The sequence below is a fragment of the Pogona vitticeps genome, chromosome 6, assembly GCF_051106095.1.
Source record: "Pogona vitticeps strain Pit_001003342236 chromosome 6, PviZW2.1, whole genome shotgun sequence".
In the NCBI taxonomy this organism is placed as follows: domain Eukaryota; kingdom Metazoa; phylum Chordata; class Lepidosauria; order Squamata; family Agamidae; genus Pogona; species Pogona vitticeps.
Genome location: NC_135788.1, coordinates 91,978,309 through 91,996,668, shown reverse-complemented (window position 1 = coordinate 91,996,668; position 18,360 = coordinate 91,978,309). Strand labels below are relative to the sequence as shown.

General features: G+C 42.1%; 1 protein-coding gene and 1 long non-coding RNA gene across 3 annotated transcripts in view; one reads left to right on the top strand and one right to left on the bottom strand.

The window, feature by feature from the left end:
• The window catches only part of RARA (retinoic acid receptor alpha), a 204,393-nt gene extending 195,711 nt beyond the window's left edge, over positions 1–8,682 (bottom strand). Inside the window, exon 1 of the mRNA XM_073004245.2 lies at positions 8,547–8,682. The gene's annotated coding sequence lies outside the window, so the exon portion shown is untranslated. The remainder of the gene's footprint in view (positions 1–8,546) is intronic.
• Positions 8,683–8,698: 16 nt separating this feature from the next.
• LOC140708428 (uncharacterized) lies at positions 8,699–10,925 on the top strand. 2 transcript variants are annotated; one of them, XR_012088600.2, is made up of 3 exons: positions 8,699–8,831; positions 9,293–9,349; positions 10,794–10,925. It is a non-coding gene; the product is annotated as an uncharacterized LOC140708428 (long non-coding RNA). The 2 variants fall into 2 exon arrangements; XR_012088601.2 differs by lacking the exon at positions 8,699–8,831 and adding an exon at positions 9,040–9,172.
• Positions 10,926–18,360: the final 7,435 nt, after the last annotated feature.

The window sequence follows — 18,360 nt, the reverse complement described above, 5'->3', positions numbered from 1 at the left end:
GAAAGAATTCAGTTTAAAAAACAAACCAATCCGACTGTGACCAGTGTGTCATGTATTTGCTGCTTGGATACCAGCATGGCAAAATGCTGGAGTAAAGAAATGATCAGGCCAGGCTCTTCCTCTGCCTGTCACCTTCAGCTGCATTCACAGGAGTACGACTGAGATGCTTTCAAGGATCATAGCAAAGACCTGATACGAGCCTATGATTTATTTGTGCTGATTTATATCATATCCTCCCTCATCAGCTGAGGGCAGCTAACAACTTCAATAAAGCTTATACTTAAAATCACTATTCTCAAATTATAAATCACAATTTACAAACATCATTAACACATCCTCCCCCGCCTCCTGAGGTTATGTATTGTCATGGTTATCTTTATACTGGCTGCAGCAACTCTAAATGATGATACGATGTTGTACACAAACCAGTCTCCCAGGCAACATCAGATTGATTACAAATATCTAATAAAACCGAAATGAAGTCAACAACGCAAACAAGCAGCAAATCTAAACACATGCATAACCTCTGAAAGCTCATAAAAACAAATACTTTTCAGCTGGCCCCAGAATGGCAACAGTGGTTAAGTGTTCATACTTAGGATTGCTTTTACAGTATCAGTCAGGTGATGACTAGAGAACACCAAGTGGCATGTGAAGAATGGACCATCAGAGATACAGATGTCCAAGGCAGAACTTCTGGACTGTCTCACTTTCTTCCAATACTGTGCCTTTTCCAGTAGAGCTTGTTCACCAGTCATCAAGTGCTGACTAACTAAGCAATGAGAAATATAAAGGCCATATGGGAGCCAGGCTTCTACCCTCAAATGTCTAAATCAGCACCATTTTTTAAACAACATCTGCTGCTGCATCTGGAGATTAACCAGCCAGTCATTTTCCTTGTTTTCATCCAGCACTAGACGTCCATATTTTTTAAATTTGAACGTCTGTAGCTCAGTAGAGCAAACACACCCATTCCTCCTACTATTTACAATGCAAGTTGGTTCCATCCTTCTTTATTCTCACCCGTTTCTCCCATCTTCATTACCAGAGCCTGATTTTAGAAGATTGTTACACCCACTCAGCTAGACATGCTGCTAATTTATTTTACTAGTGCTTTTTAGAAAAAAATAAAAATAAACCCAGCAACCATCTCAAGGTCTTCCCCTGCTTTAGATATGTTCCATTAAACATATTAGCCATGCATAAGGGTAATATTCAAATTAATGTTAAGCATGGGGAGGGAGCCCTACATCCACCATTCTGGGAGAAGTAGATGTTTGATGGAACAGTAACTATTCGGGCCTATTGAACACTGGGACAAGGCTTTTCATAATGTTGCTGCACACAGTGATGGTTGCTCTTTCACAGTTGAGAAGACCAGAGTTTGGAAATATTATATTTTTGGACTACAGCTCCCAGAATGGTGACTGGGGGATTTGGGGGTCTCTAGTCCAAAAATGCTACAAGGTGCTACACTCAATATGCCAGCAAGTTTGGAAAACTCAACAGTGGCCAGAGGACTGGAAAAGATCTGTGTACATCCCAATCCCAAAGAAGGGCAGTGCCAAAGAATGCTCCAACTACCGGACAATTGCACTCATTTCACACGCTAGCAAGGTTATGCTCAAAATCCTACAGGGTAGGCTTCAACAGTATGTGGACTGAGAACTCCCAGAAGGACAAGCTGGATTTCGAAGGGGCAGAGGAACTAGAGACCAAATTGGTAATATGTGCTGGATTATGAAGAAAACCAGAGAGTTCCAGAAAAACATCTGCTTCTGCTTCATTGACTACGCAAAAGCCTTTGACTGTGTGGACCACAGCAAATTATGGCAAGTTCTTAAATAAATGGGAGTGCCTAACCACCTTATCTACCTCCTGAGAAATCTATACATGGGACAGGAAACAACAGTTAGAACTGGATATGGAACAACAAGAGTATGACAGGGCTGTATATTGTCTCCCTGCTCATTTAACTTATATGCAGAATACATCATGTGAAAGGCAGGACTGGAGGAATCCCAAAATGGAATTAAGATTGCCGGAAGAAATATCAGCAACCTCCGATATGCAGATGATACCACTCTGATGGCAGAAACTGGGAAGGAATTAAAGAACCTCTTAATTAGGGTGAAAGAGGAGAGCGCAAAAATGGTCTGAAGCTCAGCACCAAAAAAAATAAGGTCATGGCCACTGGTCCCGTCACCTCCTGGCAAATACAAGGGGAAGATATGGAGGCAGTGGCAGATTTTACTTTCCTGGGCTCTATGATCACTGCAGATATTGACAGCAGCCATGAAATTAACAGATTCGTGCATCTTGGGAGGAAAGTGATGACAAACCTAGACAGCATCTTAAAAAGCAGAGACATCACCTTGCTGACAAAGGTCCGCATAGTCAAAGCTATGGTTTTTCCAATAGCGATGTATGGAAGTGAGAGATGGACCATAAAGAAGGCTGACCGCTGAAGACTTGATGCTTTTGAATTGTGGTGCTGGAGGAGACTCTTGAGAGTCCCCTGGACTGCAAAGAGAACAAATGTATCCATTTTGAAGGAAATCAACCCTGAGTGCTCACTGGAAGGACAGATCCTGAAGCTGAGACTCCAATATTTTGGCCATCTCTTGAGAAGACTCCCTGGAAAAGACCCTGATGTTGGGAAAGTGTGAGGGCAAGAGGAGAAGGGGACGGCAGAGGATGAAATGGTTGGACACTGTCACTGAACCTACCAACATGAATTTGACCCAGCTCCTGGAGGCAGTGGAAGACAGGAGGGCCGGGCATGCTCTGGTCCATGGGGTCACAAAGAGTTGGACATGACTTAACAACTAAACAACGACAAGTCCAAAAATGTCAGGTTTGCAAGCTCTAGAGAAGACATAATAGTCATGAGGTTATGGGAGGAGGAAGTGCTTGAATACAGAGATGCATTACTTACCCTGTGACTAGAATCATGCTTGGCAACATTGAGCATAACACACAACAGGTGTTGTTCTCTTTGCAATCCCTGGCTTGTGTGTGAGAGAGCTGAAGATGACCTCATTTAAATCAACAGGCCTTCCACAAGTGCAAGGGGGTAGTGAACACCTTTGCACATCTGCCAAGAAAGTGCATCTATTCTCACAATGGATGACTGCATAGGAACAAGGAAAATACTGACCAGCATGCTTGGTCAGGAGTAAGTCACCTTGTCTTCCATGCCCTGAAGTGTGAATAGAGTTAATTATTTCAACCTAAAAAAGACCAACTTGATGAACACTAAAGTAGGTAGGCCAATTCTCTCTCTCTCTCTCTCTCTCTCTCTCATATACACACACACACACACACACACACACTGCAAGCTGTACCTCTGCTGAAGACATGTGCTGAATTTAAAAAGAAATATATCGAAGCTCACTCTTGTTTTTTTACGAAATAAATAATGTAACTTTTTGACAACACAAGGCCCTGCGCCTTGCTTTAGAAGAGAGCCACTACTCCTGGAGGTTTTAAAGACATAGTTTTTCTTATCCTGACTGGAATTTGTTTTTTGTCTGCTGGTAGGTATTAAGAAAAACAAGGATGGTCCAGGGATCTAAAAAATTAGCAGGAGCCATATATCTTGCCCACCCTACCCTTATATATTGCCCATCTCACCCTAATGCATTACCTGCCCATTCCCACTTTCAATCCAAAATGCACGTGGCTTAATTATGGTTATTCAGTGATGTCTAATAACCTAAACAGAAAAACACAATTAATAGATGGTGTCTTATGGCATGAATGCTGTAGAACAGTGGTACCAGTTACAACCGAGCTGAGATGAGGAGAAGCCCAGTAAACTAGACAACTATTTGGGAAGCCTAATTCCAGTGCCATCTACCTCATCTATGTAGATCAAGGACAAGAAACATATGACTTGTGGTCTTGACATTGCCTTCAGATGGCTCCCCAGCTTCCCCCTGGGCCCTACCCTTGTTGGCCATGCCAACTAGGGATTATGGGAGCTCTTAATCCAACATATCTGGAGGGCATCAAGTTAGATAAGTTCTTGATATACTATCAGAATAAGGGGGGAGGGAACCAGGTATAATTTTTCTCATCCCCTCTCATTCCTGAGAGTATTGGAGAGGTTAAGGTTGCAATGTCCTATCGTCAGCTGTCCTTCTGCGCCTTTGGCAGATAATAGAATGATGGAGGGGCTGCACCTGCTGGTCATATAGCTGCTGAAAACACCAACGATTTGACAGAACAAAAAGGTTGTCTCTTTGAAATCAGGGTTGCCTCTTAAGAATCAGGGTTGACAGAATCATCACTAAACACTGACTGCCTTTTATTACTATGACTATGAATATTAAATTTTTCACTTCTTGAAGACATTTTTTCTAGGAATATCATAAAGGTAAAATAGACAATAATCAAAAGCAATAAAAACAATGGGCAGTACGTGGCTGATCTTCCACAGGGTGGGACGTCACCCCAGCAGCATAATAATACAATACTTCTGCACTGCTTGCACGGGCGTTGCTCTTGTGAAAATTGTACAATCTTGTGCTACTTAGCTGGGGCGACTTTCCACCCATTGGAAGCACAATAGGAAAATGACTCAGACATGATACAAAATAACACCTTCCTCTTTTAAAAAATGGTAAGGATTATGCTGAAGATAATCAAGATCTGTTGCTCTCTGTCATCTAACAGCACAGATACAGCTAATGCCCTTAAACATAGCTTGGAGTCAATAAACTGGAGGAGAGCAGGACAGGACATGTGCGATCTACATTCAAGCCTTCATGGAGCCATGAAACTCCTTGGATTACCTTGGGCCAGTCACTCTCTCTCCACATGGCCTGCCTCACAGGGCTGCTGTGAGAATAAGATAGAGCTATATATGCTGCCTTGAGCTGACTGAAGGAAAGGGGAATTATAAATGTAAATCCAACAGGGAGACAAGCAAACATCTTAAGAAGCTTCCGATGTCTCAAAACTCATTTATCTTTTTTTTTTTTTAATCTCTTTCTGGCTCAAATTGGCCAGTCCCAGAATGCCTCCAGAAGAAGGGAACAGTAAACCACTTCTGAGTATCCTCTGCCTAGAAAACCCCGGAAAGGGTCACCATAAGTCACAATTGACTTAATGGCATATGATTAAGCTCACCTTGAGATAAATCTGAATATCTCAGGCTATTCCCTCCCCCTTTTTTTAAAAAAAGTCCATACTGGCCAATTATTGACTCTGGGCAACTGACTCTGATCGCTGTACTCACAGAAACCTGATTATAGTATTATCAAGGAAGGAGGGAGAGAATGATGATAAAAGTCTTTAGAAAGGGAACTTTGCTGCTCCCATCTCAGTAGACCCTGAGGTCACCAAATGAAACTATTTAGCATCCCTGTGATCTGTCCACCAGCCGACCAGCAGACAAATAACTTTTATTTGTTAAAAAAAGTTGCGATTCAGGACAACGACTATGACAACTATGATTACAATGACTACTACTAATAATAATTATTTTGTAGCAGCTGTTGATAAATCTCTTAAAAGTGTTTTTCTGAAGAGACAGGAGTGCCAATACTTTTTAATTGACATGCTTTCAAAATGCTTTCAATACACCTGAATTTTTGTATCACAGTGTGTGTATTTTAACCTTGTAACCAACATGTTTTCTGTGTGCCTAGTGTTTAATAAGAAAACATGCTGTGGCATATTGAAAACTTTTTGGCATAAACATTTATGAACTTCTTCGGTTGCACTTGACGAAGGGGACAGCAGCCGACAAAACCTCATGCCAAATAAAACTTGTAAGCCACAAGACTGTTCATTGCTGCAGAAAACACCAACATGACTATGTCCCTGGAAATTACTCGCTTTTAATCTTGTTGTGAGTCACTGGTAAGTCCCCAGTTTGGGAAGAAAGGTGGAATATCAATCAGTCAAATAAAGATTAGACCCAGGAGTGGGAAAGTTAATTACTTTGACCCATAATGATGATTACCTGTTTATTATTTTGTTTTAATGAAACAGGAGATGCATGGTTAGGTGTGTTGGGATTATTAACCATCACAGCTAGGCATCCATTTAGACTCGGAGCTTAGTGGGGACTGGAAACCGAAATGGCCAAGTCGTAGCCCAGCGTTCTAACTGCTGCTCCACCTTTGTCCTTCTAGAGATCTGACTCTGGGACCACTGGACTTTGTCTGCCCATTGGAGTGTCAAAGCTGTGTGTTCCCAGTTGTGTTCAACCTATAGAGTTATGAATAAGCACACATTTTTACAGAACACCTCCAGTGACCTCCTTCCAAAGTGAATCAGACCCAGGTGAATGCTCTTCTTCTGCAATGTTTCACCACTCAGAAAAGGATATAACAATGTTGTTTAGTCGTTAAGTCATGTCCGACTCTTTGTGACCCCATGGACCAGAGCACGCCAGTCCCTCCTGTCTTCCACTGCCTCCTGGAGTATGGTCAAATATAACAATATGCCCTCCCTATTAGAAAATCCTCAAATGTGTTACTCATGCTTTTAATTAAAATCTGGTAGAGCTGGTGGGGTGAAATAAGAACACATGCACAAACAGAGAGAAATGCTAAGGAAACTTCTGCTTTTATTATAGAACTACTAAGGAACATCTGTGCTGTTAATTGGGCCACTCTTGACATCAGGAAATAATTTGATGTCATTCTTATTGGAATTAAAATCCAAGCAGATGTTTTGGTGACTGCCAGAGATACTATATAAATAAGACATATTGTATATAGATGGTGACAATTTTGGGGAAACTCCTTGACTATGGGTCAAAGGAATATGCAGTGGTATAACGGTAAATTTTGAGATACAGGTCCTCATCATAACTCACTCCACTGCCATACATCAAAAGATGGTCCAAAAAGCATCCAGTTTAATCCATATCAACAAAGTAGTTCTAGGTGAGGGCAGGAATTTTGTAAAGCTAATAGATCTTATTTGCATTCAAGACTCAGCCACCTGAAAATACTTTGCACATGAACACAGCTCACAACCATTTATTAATGCTGAGAAAATCCATTCCATCCATCCTCATCATTACTCCTCCTCTAAATACTGTGATTGCAGCTGAGAAGAAAAAGGGAAGCCTGATATAATAATCCTTTCTAATAGAAAGTTGAGAACTTTGACTCTGTGAGCCCTGGCTCCCCTATAACACTGGGAGTAGGGTGCCTGTGAGGGGCTGGAGCACATGAACAACAACCAGGACATTGTACAAGTAAAACTTCTTGCGTATGACGTACGTCTCGCCTTCCTGTCTCAAAGACTTAGTCATCTGTACAAATCACTTTTTATTGTGCCATGCCCTCAGTGCCTCTTTCTGGCTCTCCCTTGCACAATACCTATAAAACGCGGGACCAACTAATCACACATTTGCAGACAAGATAATTGAGGCCAACAAAGGAACAGCAACTTGCCCAGGGCTACCCAGCAATCTATAACGAGAAATGGACTTGACCCACATCTCTGTTCAACATGGCTAGACAGATCAAAAAAAAAAAAAAGCTAGGAAATTGGAGGTGTGAGACTTTGTTGAGGTCCCATATCCATCAGATTCATGTGCGGCCTCGGCTTCAAGTTCTCCACTTATACACTGGGAATCATCGTACTGAGCTGTCTCTGGGAACGTTTACACCAGGCCGTCCCTCAAACAGCATACGTGGGAGACCCATGAGATTATTCTATTGCAATCTGTGAACCTTGAGGGTTGGCTCCCAAGGCACCCCGAATGACTAAGCAGCATTCAACCCTATTTGTTTACTAGTTACATTTTTGTCCCATCTTTCCTCCAGGGTGTGTACATGTCACTCTGCCCTGCCTCACAACAACCCTGTGAGGCAGGACAGACAGAGATTGAGAAAGAGACACTGAGAGAGAGCAGCTCAAGATATTAGACTATCATAAATTTGCACAGATCACTGGGGCCTGGAACCTGGATACTACATGCGCCAGTGTGGCATATATCTCATTGGCAGCACCCAGCAATACTCAAGTGGTGAACATCAAAAAAGGCAAACAAGACATTCTTTAAGGCAGAGTAGGGCTATACTCTTGACACTTTTTACAAGTGCCCCATGGCCCCCTCCCTCCCTCCCTCCCTCCCCATGTCCACAAGCCTGGGTGCAGCACCGGGAATCCTCCCTTCTGATTTCAAAGGGGATTCCATGGATGGGTGGAAAGGGCTGCGCTTTAAAGGGAAATTGTGCCACGCCAAGAAGAGGTGGACCAGTCCGGTCCAGCGACCCACCTCCCCTCCCTCCCTCCCTCCCACACACAACTTTTTCGTCAGCAGAGGTCCCTGCCTTGTCAGGATCTGCAAACTGGGAAGAGAGGATGCCCCGAAGGTTGTGAGAGAAGTGGAGGGGGGGGGTTGAGGGAAGAGGAAAATTCCCTCTCTGCATACACAGCCGTGTCATGATGCACATATACAGCATATAGCTCTACACCGAATATGTGTATGGGTAGAAATATGTACGTATCTTCAATTTTTGAGGGCAAGGCGCTTGCGTAGAGCAAGCAGCAGCAGCGTGGAGGTTCCTTACCTGGTCCAGGATGGATGGAAGCTGGCGCGGGCACCTGGGTCGCCTCGGATCCTGGGGGAAGCCCTTCTCGGTGGAAAACAGGATTCCCCCTCCGTCTCGCTCCGTGCATGGACCGTCTGCTAACGCTGCAAGCCGAAGCCCGTCCGTTCCCACTGGGTCCTAACACCCTCCCGCCACCGCCCGCCCGCCGGCCAGCCGGCCGACCTCCGGCTCCCTCAGCAATGCTGCAAAAAAAGGGCGGCTGGGTTTGTTTTGAAACTTTCGTTTGGTGGCAAAGGTCACGGGGTAAGAAACGGCACCGGGGTGGCGGGGCGGGATGAGAGGGAAGAGTACAAAGTTTACTGCCACAAAACAGAGTTAGTGAGAAAAAAAAAAACAATTCAGAGAAGATGATGAAACGCTGTTGCGCTATGTTTGCTGCTGGAGCAAATCAGAAGACATTGGGAGTTATTGTTATCTCTCCTCTTTGGGCGCAAAATCTCCTCCTTGTTAGGTTCGATCCAGAGGGAGTCGTACTGTATTGTTAAATCAATGGGACTTTGATCTAAATAGAAATAAATGTGGACCTCACCTACTGTAACTAAATGACAGCTTAAGCAAAAGAACTTTCAGGCTGATCGTCCTAGGTATATAATTAATCACGAGAGCATAACTGATACTTTTATTTGCTTGTTATTTCCCACCTTTCTTCCAATGGGATTTAAGTGGTATACTTGGTTCACATCCTCCATGCTTTATCTTTCCAGCAACCCTGTGAGGTCTATCAAGCTACAGGGTGCGATTTGGCTCAGCATCACCCAGTGGTGAGTTTCATGACTGAGTGGAAATTTGAACTGGGGACTTCTGGTCCAGCATTCTGACTATTAGTTCCTGCTGCTTCTCAGATTATTCCAGCACTATTTTAAAACTGCACTCTGTAAGTTAAGAACATTTCAGTCTTCAATTGAATTTTAACCATTTTCAGAATGTGAACGTTCATACATAGAATGGATCTCTTTTTAAAAAAATCTCAGTTTAGAGTTCCTAGTCAGTATGACCAATTACCCATTAAATTAAAAATGCATATTTTATAAATGTGCATAGAAGTTTAAATGGTTTTTTTTGGGAGGGAATACTTTCTTTGATTTTTACATGATACAAACACATAATAAAGCAGCTGTTACCTCAGAAAAGGTTCCCCCATCTCCCCAGACCCATCACCAGACAAGAGAGGGGGGGGGAAACACCCTTTCTTAAGGTGGTGTCTAACACAATTGTGACAATTACTTATATTAAAATAATCGCCTAATGAAATGGGAGCACTTTTTGGAGTCAGAGTGCTTTTAGCTGATTAACCTGTTCACTTAATCAACTACAGTACACTTTGCTGCCCTGCAGCTTGCTGATCAATTTTAAAGCAATGTTAAAAGCCAGCTAGCTCAAAATGGATATGTTTATGCTCCGTGTAGGGATCGTGTGTGCCCCCCTCCGCAAGATGTTGGCAGTCTGCAACTCCCATCAGCTCTAACTGATCATCAGCGGTTCTGGGAGTTGTATATTTGCCACTCTTGGTTTACAGTTTCTACACCTCAAAAATCATCCATTAAGGGTAATGTCTTTTTAAAAATCACAGTCAGGGGAACCATGATCCAAATGTTTCTCAGAAGACTTGCTGAAGGGTCTCTCTCTCTCTCTCTCTTTCCCCCGGCCGAGTTCATTTCAGCCCTAATAATTCTGTTCGTATTTTATGTGTTGGTTGCTTGAGCGCTTTATTACTTGTAATGGACATTGTTGTATGTCAGCCTGGTATACAAGCTCGAGGCTGTGGCCCAATTGAGCATTACACCTCACCCAATCTTTGTACAGAGAACCATAACCCAGGGCTGGTTAATGGCATGCACACAAACACGTCATTTCATTATTTTACACTTAACCATTAATGCTCAGCATTTATACAGAGATTAGCTTGTTTGGTCTGTTTCATGTACATTATCTTGTAATCTTACTGAAAAACCTGCAAGATTGGTAGCATTATCCCTCTGTTTCAGACCAGGGGTTAAGATAGGGAACAAGAATGTGTGTGGCTTACTTAAGGCTCCGTAGTATGAGTGGCATTTTATTCTGTTGCTGTCTATTGTATCTTAAGTGGGTTTTTAAAATTGTACAGTACTTCTTTAGTGTATTCTTATATGAGCTATTTTCTAGAGCCATTAAACAGTTGATATAAAAATTTATCTATTTTTATATTTAACTTTTCCCTCCAATTAGCAAAAGGCAATATGCACAGTCCCCTTCCTTCTCACATCATTCTGAAAACAACTCTGTGAGTACATCAACCTCAAAAAGAGTGACTGACCCAAGACCCAGTAAATTGCATGGCACAGTGAGGACTGCAACCTGGATCTTCCAAATTCCAGTCAAACAACTTAACTATAACACCAAACAGTGAGTTAACAGCAGAGGAAAGATCCAAGCAGAACTCTGTAGTCACATGCACATGTCACAGTAAATTGTGGTTTATTTGAATCATAGTTTGTTGTTTTGGTCATGAATTGTCCTGCCGATGAACAGTATATCCTCTTTCTGATCTATTTTTCTCCTGCCCCTTTTGATTGGGGAAATAAATCACACACACACACACACACACATATGTAGCAAGTGATATTTGCACAACCCAGTCTGTAAACTATGGTTTCTAATTGTGGTTTGTGGTTGGTTCAACAAACCCAAGTCTGTTTTGAGGAGAGTAATGAGAAATGAACCCAGCATGTCTCTTCACTGCTACAATACATGAAACATAGTTTAGATGACTGTTAATTTATGAGCTGACTTTGATGGGAAAGATTGTGTTGCCATCATGGGTTGTCAAGTTGCTTCCAACCTATGGCGACCCCACTAGGGCTTTAAATATATATGAAATGTTCAAGAATGGTTTACCACTGCTATTTCCCAGTGGGTTTCCATGACTAAGCTGGGACTTGAACCCAGGTCTCTTGAGTCCAACAGTTATTCAGTACATTCTGCTTGTGAAATATGGTATCCAGCATGATATAGAGATTCTTTTCAGGATGACTGCTTTCACAGATATCACTGTTCACTTGATGCTACAGCCATAAGGAAATTAATATCCATGCATGAAACTGCCCCTTTGTCTGTGCATTTTATTAAACTGATAAAGAGGACTGCTACCACTGTAAAGTTCCAGCTTCAAATCTTGTGAAATGCATTAGCATTTTTTTGTGTCCGCCTTGATTTTTTTCTTCTCCAGCCTCTCCAGTGCTAAAAATCTTCCCATCTAGTTAATTGGATCATTGTTAAGACTATGCAAATATTTGAGTAACTCAGCACTCTTCATCACACGAAACGGTGGCTAATTATGAATCACTCCCTAAAGTGCTTCAGTAGAGCTTGAAAGATCTAGACAGTTTTGCAACATAATTTTTGCGTGTCCCCAAGCAGTGCTTCCCCCCCTTCAAAATCTATTCTGGGGAACATAGTAGTTGTCTGGAAGCTCAGCAGTAGAGAAGAATCCGTAGTGGTGGATTATCCTGCCTGAAGGATCTTTTGCAGCATTACAGCCACAGCACAAATGTTATGCTTATTCTGAGGACCCCCTCTCATGCTGGCTGGGAGGATTCTGGGAGTGGAACTTTCCCCAGCCATATAAAGAACCCAGCTCAAGAATGGCCAAGGATGACTTGCAATGTACAAGATATTATTTGGCAGGCCTTCAAAAGCTTCTGTGACAATTGTACTGTATTACATTTGTATCCTGCCATTTATCTAATGAGCTTAAGGCAGCATGCAAGGCTTTTCCCTTCCCTGTTTCCAATCAACCAACCAACTTTCCTCCCTTCCTTTGTGCCAGAAGGATCACTGTGCAATTAACAAAAATATAAGATAATTTTCACCCAGTAATGGACAACAGCAAGAGCCTTTGCATCAGCTAACACCAAATCTTCTATGGTATGTTTAGGGGTGTTGTGTACACTGATCTAAGTCTGATGTTGCCTGTTCTTCTCCACTTCTGCAAAAGACAATGTTGATGTAAAACCTCTATTAAGTTCACCTTGGCTCTGCCAAGTCCACTCCATAGCCTTTTAAATGGCTTCCAAGAAACCCAGTACTCTTCGTGACCAGGGACTAGACTTTCATGGGATTCGATCCATCTTAAAAGGTGTTTAGTTATTTCTTTCCACATTATGGTTCTGGTATTCTCTATTGTTTCTACAGGATTCACAGATGTTCTTAAAAACATTTCTTTGATTTTAATCTGGAAAGGGTCAAAGCGTGGATATTCTGGTCTGCTGAAGAATCAAAACTTGGTACAGATTAAGATGTCATTTAAAATGGTAAGAACAGTTTTATTTTCTACATGATGCAGGATTCAAGATGCTTGAGGCAGGCAGAAGGAGAAAGGCTTACACCAAAAGATAAAAAGAAAATTATTTGCTCCCATCCCTCATCAAAAACCATGTACAGTAATGTAATGTTGGTAGGAACATCAAGACAAACAAAAGCACACATTTCTTCAATGACAGTGTCATTTAGCTTTGAATTCTCCCCTTTTACCTCAAATTGTAACATAATATTTTCCTGGGATATTATATCCCCAAATGTCAGGACATTACAAAACATAAATAACCAAACCATAAATATAGCACCCATGACAGCAGTGTTGGAAGTATTTAATCATGGATTTAATTATCATAGGACATTCAGGTGAAATTCCATGTATATGTGTGTGCTTTTAACACATATGCCCATATGTTCACAAGGCGCTTTGATAGTCCAAAAAAGAAGCATTTCCATTTTCTGCTAAAAACTCAAATTTTTTGCACCGTTTTTCGCAAGACAGTGATTTCAACAGCTGAGTGGGGCTTTGCAAAATGGGTGTTTTCGGGGCCATTTTTCGCAAGACAGCGATTTTAACAGCTGATCAGCGCTTTGCAAAGTGGTTTCCCTATGGGCGATCTTCGCAAAACGACGATTTCACCCCATCGGAATGCATTAAACGGGTTTCAATGCATTCCAATGGGGAAACGCTTTTTGCTAGACAATGTTTTCACAATAGCGATTTCAGTGGAACAGAATAACATCGTCTAGTGAGGCACCACTGTAACTTCTAGAATAAAATTCAAGCTGCTGGATATAAATCTACAAGCTCTAAAGAAAACTTGAAAAAGGTGCTGGTCATCCTTCCTGGAACCAGATGCGCAGAGAACAGAGAATTCTGGAGAACGTATAGTAATAATAGAAATATATTTCCCCTATAATCAGAGACTATGTTACTTTTCACAAAGGTAAAGGTAAAGGTTCCCCTTGACAATTTTTTTCCAGTCGTGTTCGACTCTAGGGGGCGGTGCTCATCCCCATTTCCAAACCATAGAGCCAGCGTTTGTCCAAAGACAATCTTCCGTGGTCACATGGCCAGTGCGACTTAGACACGGAACACAGTTACCTTCCCACCAAAGTGGTCCCTATTTATCTATTTGCATTTGCATGCTTTCAAACCGCTAGGCTGGCGGGAGCTGGGACAAGTGACAGGCGCTCACTCCGTCACGTGGATTTGATCTTACGACTGCTGAGCCTCGTGGCGCAGTGGTTAAACCGCTGTACTGCAGCTAAAACTGTGCTCACGACCTGGGGTTCAAATCCCAGGTAGCTGGCTCAAGGTTGACTCAGCCTTCTATCCTTCCGAGGTCGGTAAAATGAGTACCCAGCTTGCTGGGGGGGGGCAATGTGTAGCCTGCATAATTAAAATTGTAAACCGCCCAGAGAGTGCTTGAAGCGCTATGGGGCGGTATATAAGCAGCACGCTTTGCTTTTTTGCTTTGGTCTTCTGACCCTGCAGCATAGGCTTCTGCGGTTTAGCCCACAGCGCCACCACGTCCCACAAAGGACTGAAAAAAACCCCCAACCTCTATAATGAAGCAGGAGAAAGAGATTCTGGGACAGATACCAGTCTCAGGGCTGCATGAGCTATATTTACAAGATTCATAATTATCCTCTCCATCAGTTTTAGAGACTGACCAATCATACACATATCAGTTCAATCTGTATTTAAGAATGAAGGGCATGTAACAGAAAATTTCCAGCTTACTCCATGGCTACAGCATCCACTCCAGGAAGAGACCGGCTGAAACTTGAGCATCATTCAGTGATATTTTAAGCCTCTTGGATAACCGAATTTATAGAAGGGATTGTTCTTAGTGCTAATAGAGCCAATTTTAATGGGAATTTAAAATGAAGCTGACCACAGCTGTATTCAGACTTAAGTTTTTTTTTCACTTCTTAAAAAATAGTTTAAAAAAGGCAGTATCAATATGTATAGTAAGAAAATGAAAAAATACATGAAACAAATAGAATATGGAGCAGGTCACTCAGTGAAGCGTATGGCATTGTCACACATCAAATTGCTATAAAACAGGAATACAAGATGACATGGTCTATAATGCACTATATAGCAAGCGAAATGTATCAGAAACTTGTTTATTTTACACTTTTGAGCTTGCCTAGTGTGAATGGAGAAGCAAATCCAAGTGGCTGATAAAAAACCCAAGATTTTCACCCCCTGGAATAAGGCAGCATGGAAAGTCATGCTTTTGCATATGTAGTATAGTTTGCAGCATTTGTAAATCATGATGGGAGGAATTCAGAACAACGTCACTTTGCTTGACTGCCTCGTGACAAGACCGATAGCTGTGTTCCTCCAAAATCTGAGGCTACTGAAACACTGCTCTTATAGCCAACCAGTGTGTCTGAGCATGTTTTCCTTTCACTGCTTCATTACCAGAGAAGATGGAGAAGGCCAACGGCTTGCTCATTAGAAACTGCTGATGAGGCTTTTTTCCAGGTTTTTTTTTTTTGCATTTGCGTGGGAACTAGCTGAGAGATCAAAGCAAGCGGACATGATTCAGAGCCCAATTAAAAGCCTCCAAAGTGAAAAGAGGAAGATCGTACAGTAGTCGCTTCCTTGTCTCTAGCCTGCCAGTCGATGGATGCAAGAGGGCCCATCCAGGACGGCCCTAATCGGGTTTCTGTAGCAATCACCATTTTTCCAGGAAGAGGAAATTACTAGTCTGACTCTTGACGTGGGAAGTCCTGCTGCAACGGGGTTGCTGCAATACTTCCATAAATGTTAAATCTATGTAATGTCAAACAGATGCATCAGCTGAAGAGCCATGTAGCAGCTTTTACTAGCCAGTCTTATGTTGAAATGATTTCTGCCAGCTGCCCCCGTCCAACAAAAACACATGTCCTAAGAATTAGAAACTCTCTCTCTTATAAATTGTAATTTTAGCGTATAAAGACCAGGTCCCACTTCCTTCTCAGGAGAAATTACATACATTTCTGTTTAGATTCTAGTCACCTTGGGATTATTTTCCATCATGTAAAATACCAGATCCTGCCCAGCCCAATCAAAAAATGAGTGAACTCATAATTGCCTCTTGTGTTTTGAAAAGAACTGAGTGGAGACTGAGAAGAACCAAGATTTAAGACATGCCATGAACAAAGAAATAAAAAGAGTTAGGGTGACACGGAACCTGCCCCAAACGTAACTACTGCACTGTATTCCAACACCCAAATTTATATAGCTATGAAAAGCAAAGCTCCTAGGCCTTATTCCACCAGTAACAGCAGCCATTCATTCCATCAGGATGCAGGAGAGGAAGACAGGAAGCAGGGCCATTCCACTAACGCTGGTGATGAGAGACTGGCTGTTTTCCCTTTTCCTACCAATCCCATTTACTTGCATGACCTGTCTTTTTAGATCACAAAGTTAAAGCACACATGAAGAAAGGAAACAGGGAGTTGACCCTAACCAAAAATGTTAAGAAATCCAAAAAAGTGGGGAGGATAGCAAAACTGTGAAAAGTACAGTACTGTACTGGAAATGGTTTTTAGTAACCTTATGCACTAATTCTTTTCCTTCCATGCAGTCTCTGCCCCATTTTTGTGCGATTTTTAGGTACTTTTCGCAAACTCATCTCTCCTTGTCTATCCTGATAGATTTCAAACATGAATTTATCTGGATGTTGAAAAAATAATTTGTTACACCTTTTTTTTCCCTTTTGAGACAAAATACATGCAAGTCTTAGGATTAACAATAGAAGTCATGCGTATTGAGCACTGGTTCAGTTTCAAGGTCCTAACAGCAACAAAATTTGATTTAAAATCCAGCTGCCCATCTGCTCTCAATCCTTTCTGAAGCCTGTTTTCTATTAGCGGTGGCTGCTCTAGCCTTTTAACTCTTTGAAAGCTGGCTTGCTACCAACCACATGGCTTGCTAATGTTAAAGAGTCCAAAGTCTAAATGTACTTATCTGAGCCCTCTGAAGGACAGAACCACTATGAAAGCTCAGGGAGGAAGAAAAATGAAAGCAACACAGCTTAAAAATATTTAACTTCAGTAGTGAGGGGCTTGAACAACTGTCTCTTCTACAGAGGTACTGCAAGGGTTAACCACCCATGGGTTAAGCTAGGAGACAGATCTACAAATCCCTACATTTTTATTACCAGGCTGGTTTCTCTTAACACTGTCACAGATTTTAGCACTCAATGCCATTGTGGTTTACAGGAGCCAGCCATCAGAGGTACAGATGGGTCAAGTTGTCCCATTCTGCTATATTTGAACAAGAAGGTTGCCAAAGCTGCTTCGGCCTGCCAAAAGAACACATATCCCATGTCTCCTGCCCTGGCCACTCGGCTTAAAGCAAAATTTTGTGGACCAGGTTATAAGGCAGCATGAAGAATCAGGGTACAACACGGCTGAAGCCGAACAGATCTGGCTGTTCAGTAAGGCGGCAAACCTGACAAAAATATAATAGGGCAACAGCTGCCAAGAGTGTATTCTTGAAAGAATTTGTCTCACACAAGTACATTTCAAAGTCAGACAGCAGCAACTGTGACAGATGTTAAACATACACACAAGTCCAGAAGAAGGCAAGAGCAGCAGAAGGAAGAAAGGCACCATTTCAAGCATGCTGTGACATTCAAGGCAGCAGATAGAACAAGCCCTCTGGATACTGAACTACGATCAGTGGGACATGTATGCTTCAAACGTAATTGCACCCCTCATTCTAATGGACAAGGGAATCATAGCGGCCGCCCTCTCATTCGCTAAGTCGTACTGGAGAAAATGCAGTACCAGGCTGCAGGCAGGATAGAGCCCAGGATTCCTCTGCAAGGGGGTTTCATCACTCTCATCTCCTTGAAAAACCTGCTCTAAGTTAGGAGTACGAACTGCTAAGCTAAAAAGAAATACATACGTCACACATCAAAATCGTAAGAACGTTTTAATCTATTAATTTAAAAAAGCAGTAGGGGTATGTCCATACTCCCACTGTTAAAAGCACCAGCTAATATAGGTTTTAGTACATCAAAAATATAAAGCCATCAGGGGATGGGAGAACCTTTCTTAATATTGCCCTTAGATAGTCAGTTCAAGCACGGAAACAATGTGAAAAAAAAAAAAAACATGTGGCCTTTCAAATATGAACAGGATTATTCCAGGGTGGGGTAGAAGATGTCAATGTGTACATATCTGCATGGATGCAGAAAACTGGATTCCAACTCAGTCGTTACTGCACATTTAGTAAGAATTCTCAGTTCATGCCCACCTGGGAAGCCAATCAGTTCTTTGCAAGAGATGGCAAAGAAATAAAACAGAACAGGTCCAGAATAAACCAGTTTCAGTGCTAAGACTGCATCCACAGTTCATAAATGTTAAGATGTTCAGAGCCCTTGGGTCTGTATGTGTTTCGTTCACTAAGCCCCCACTGCAGCTCCTGGGATGCTAAGCCTCAGCATGAGTGACATCTGCTTCACGGAAA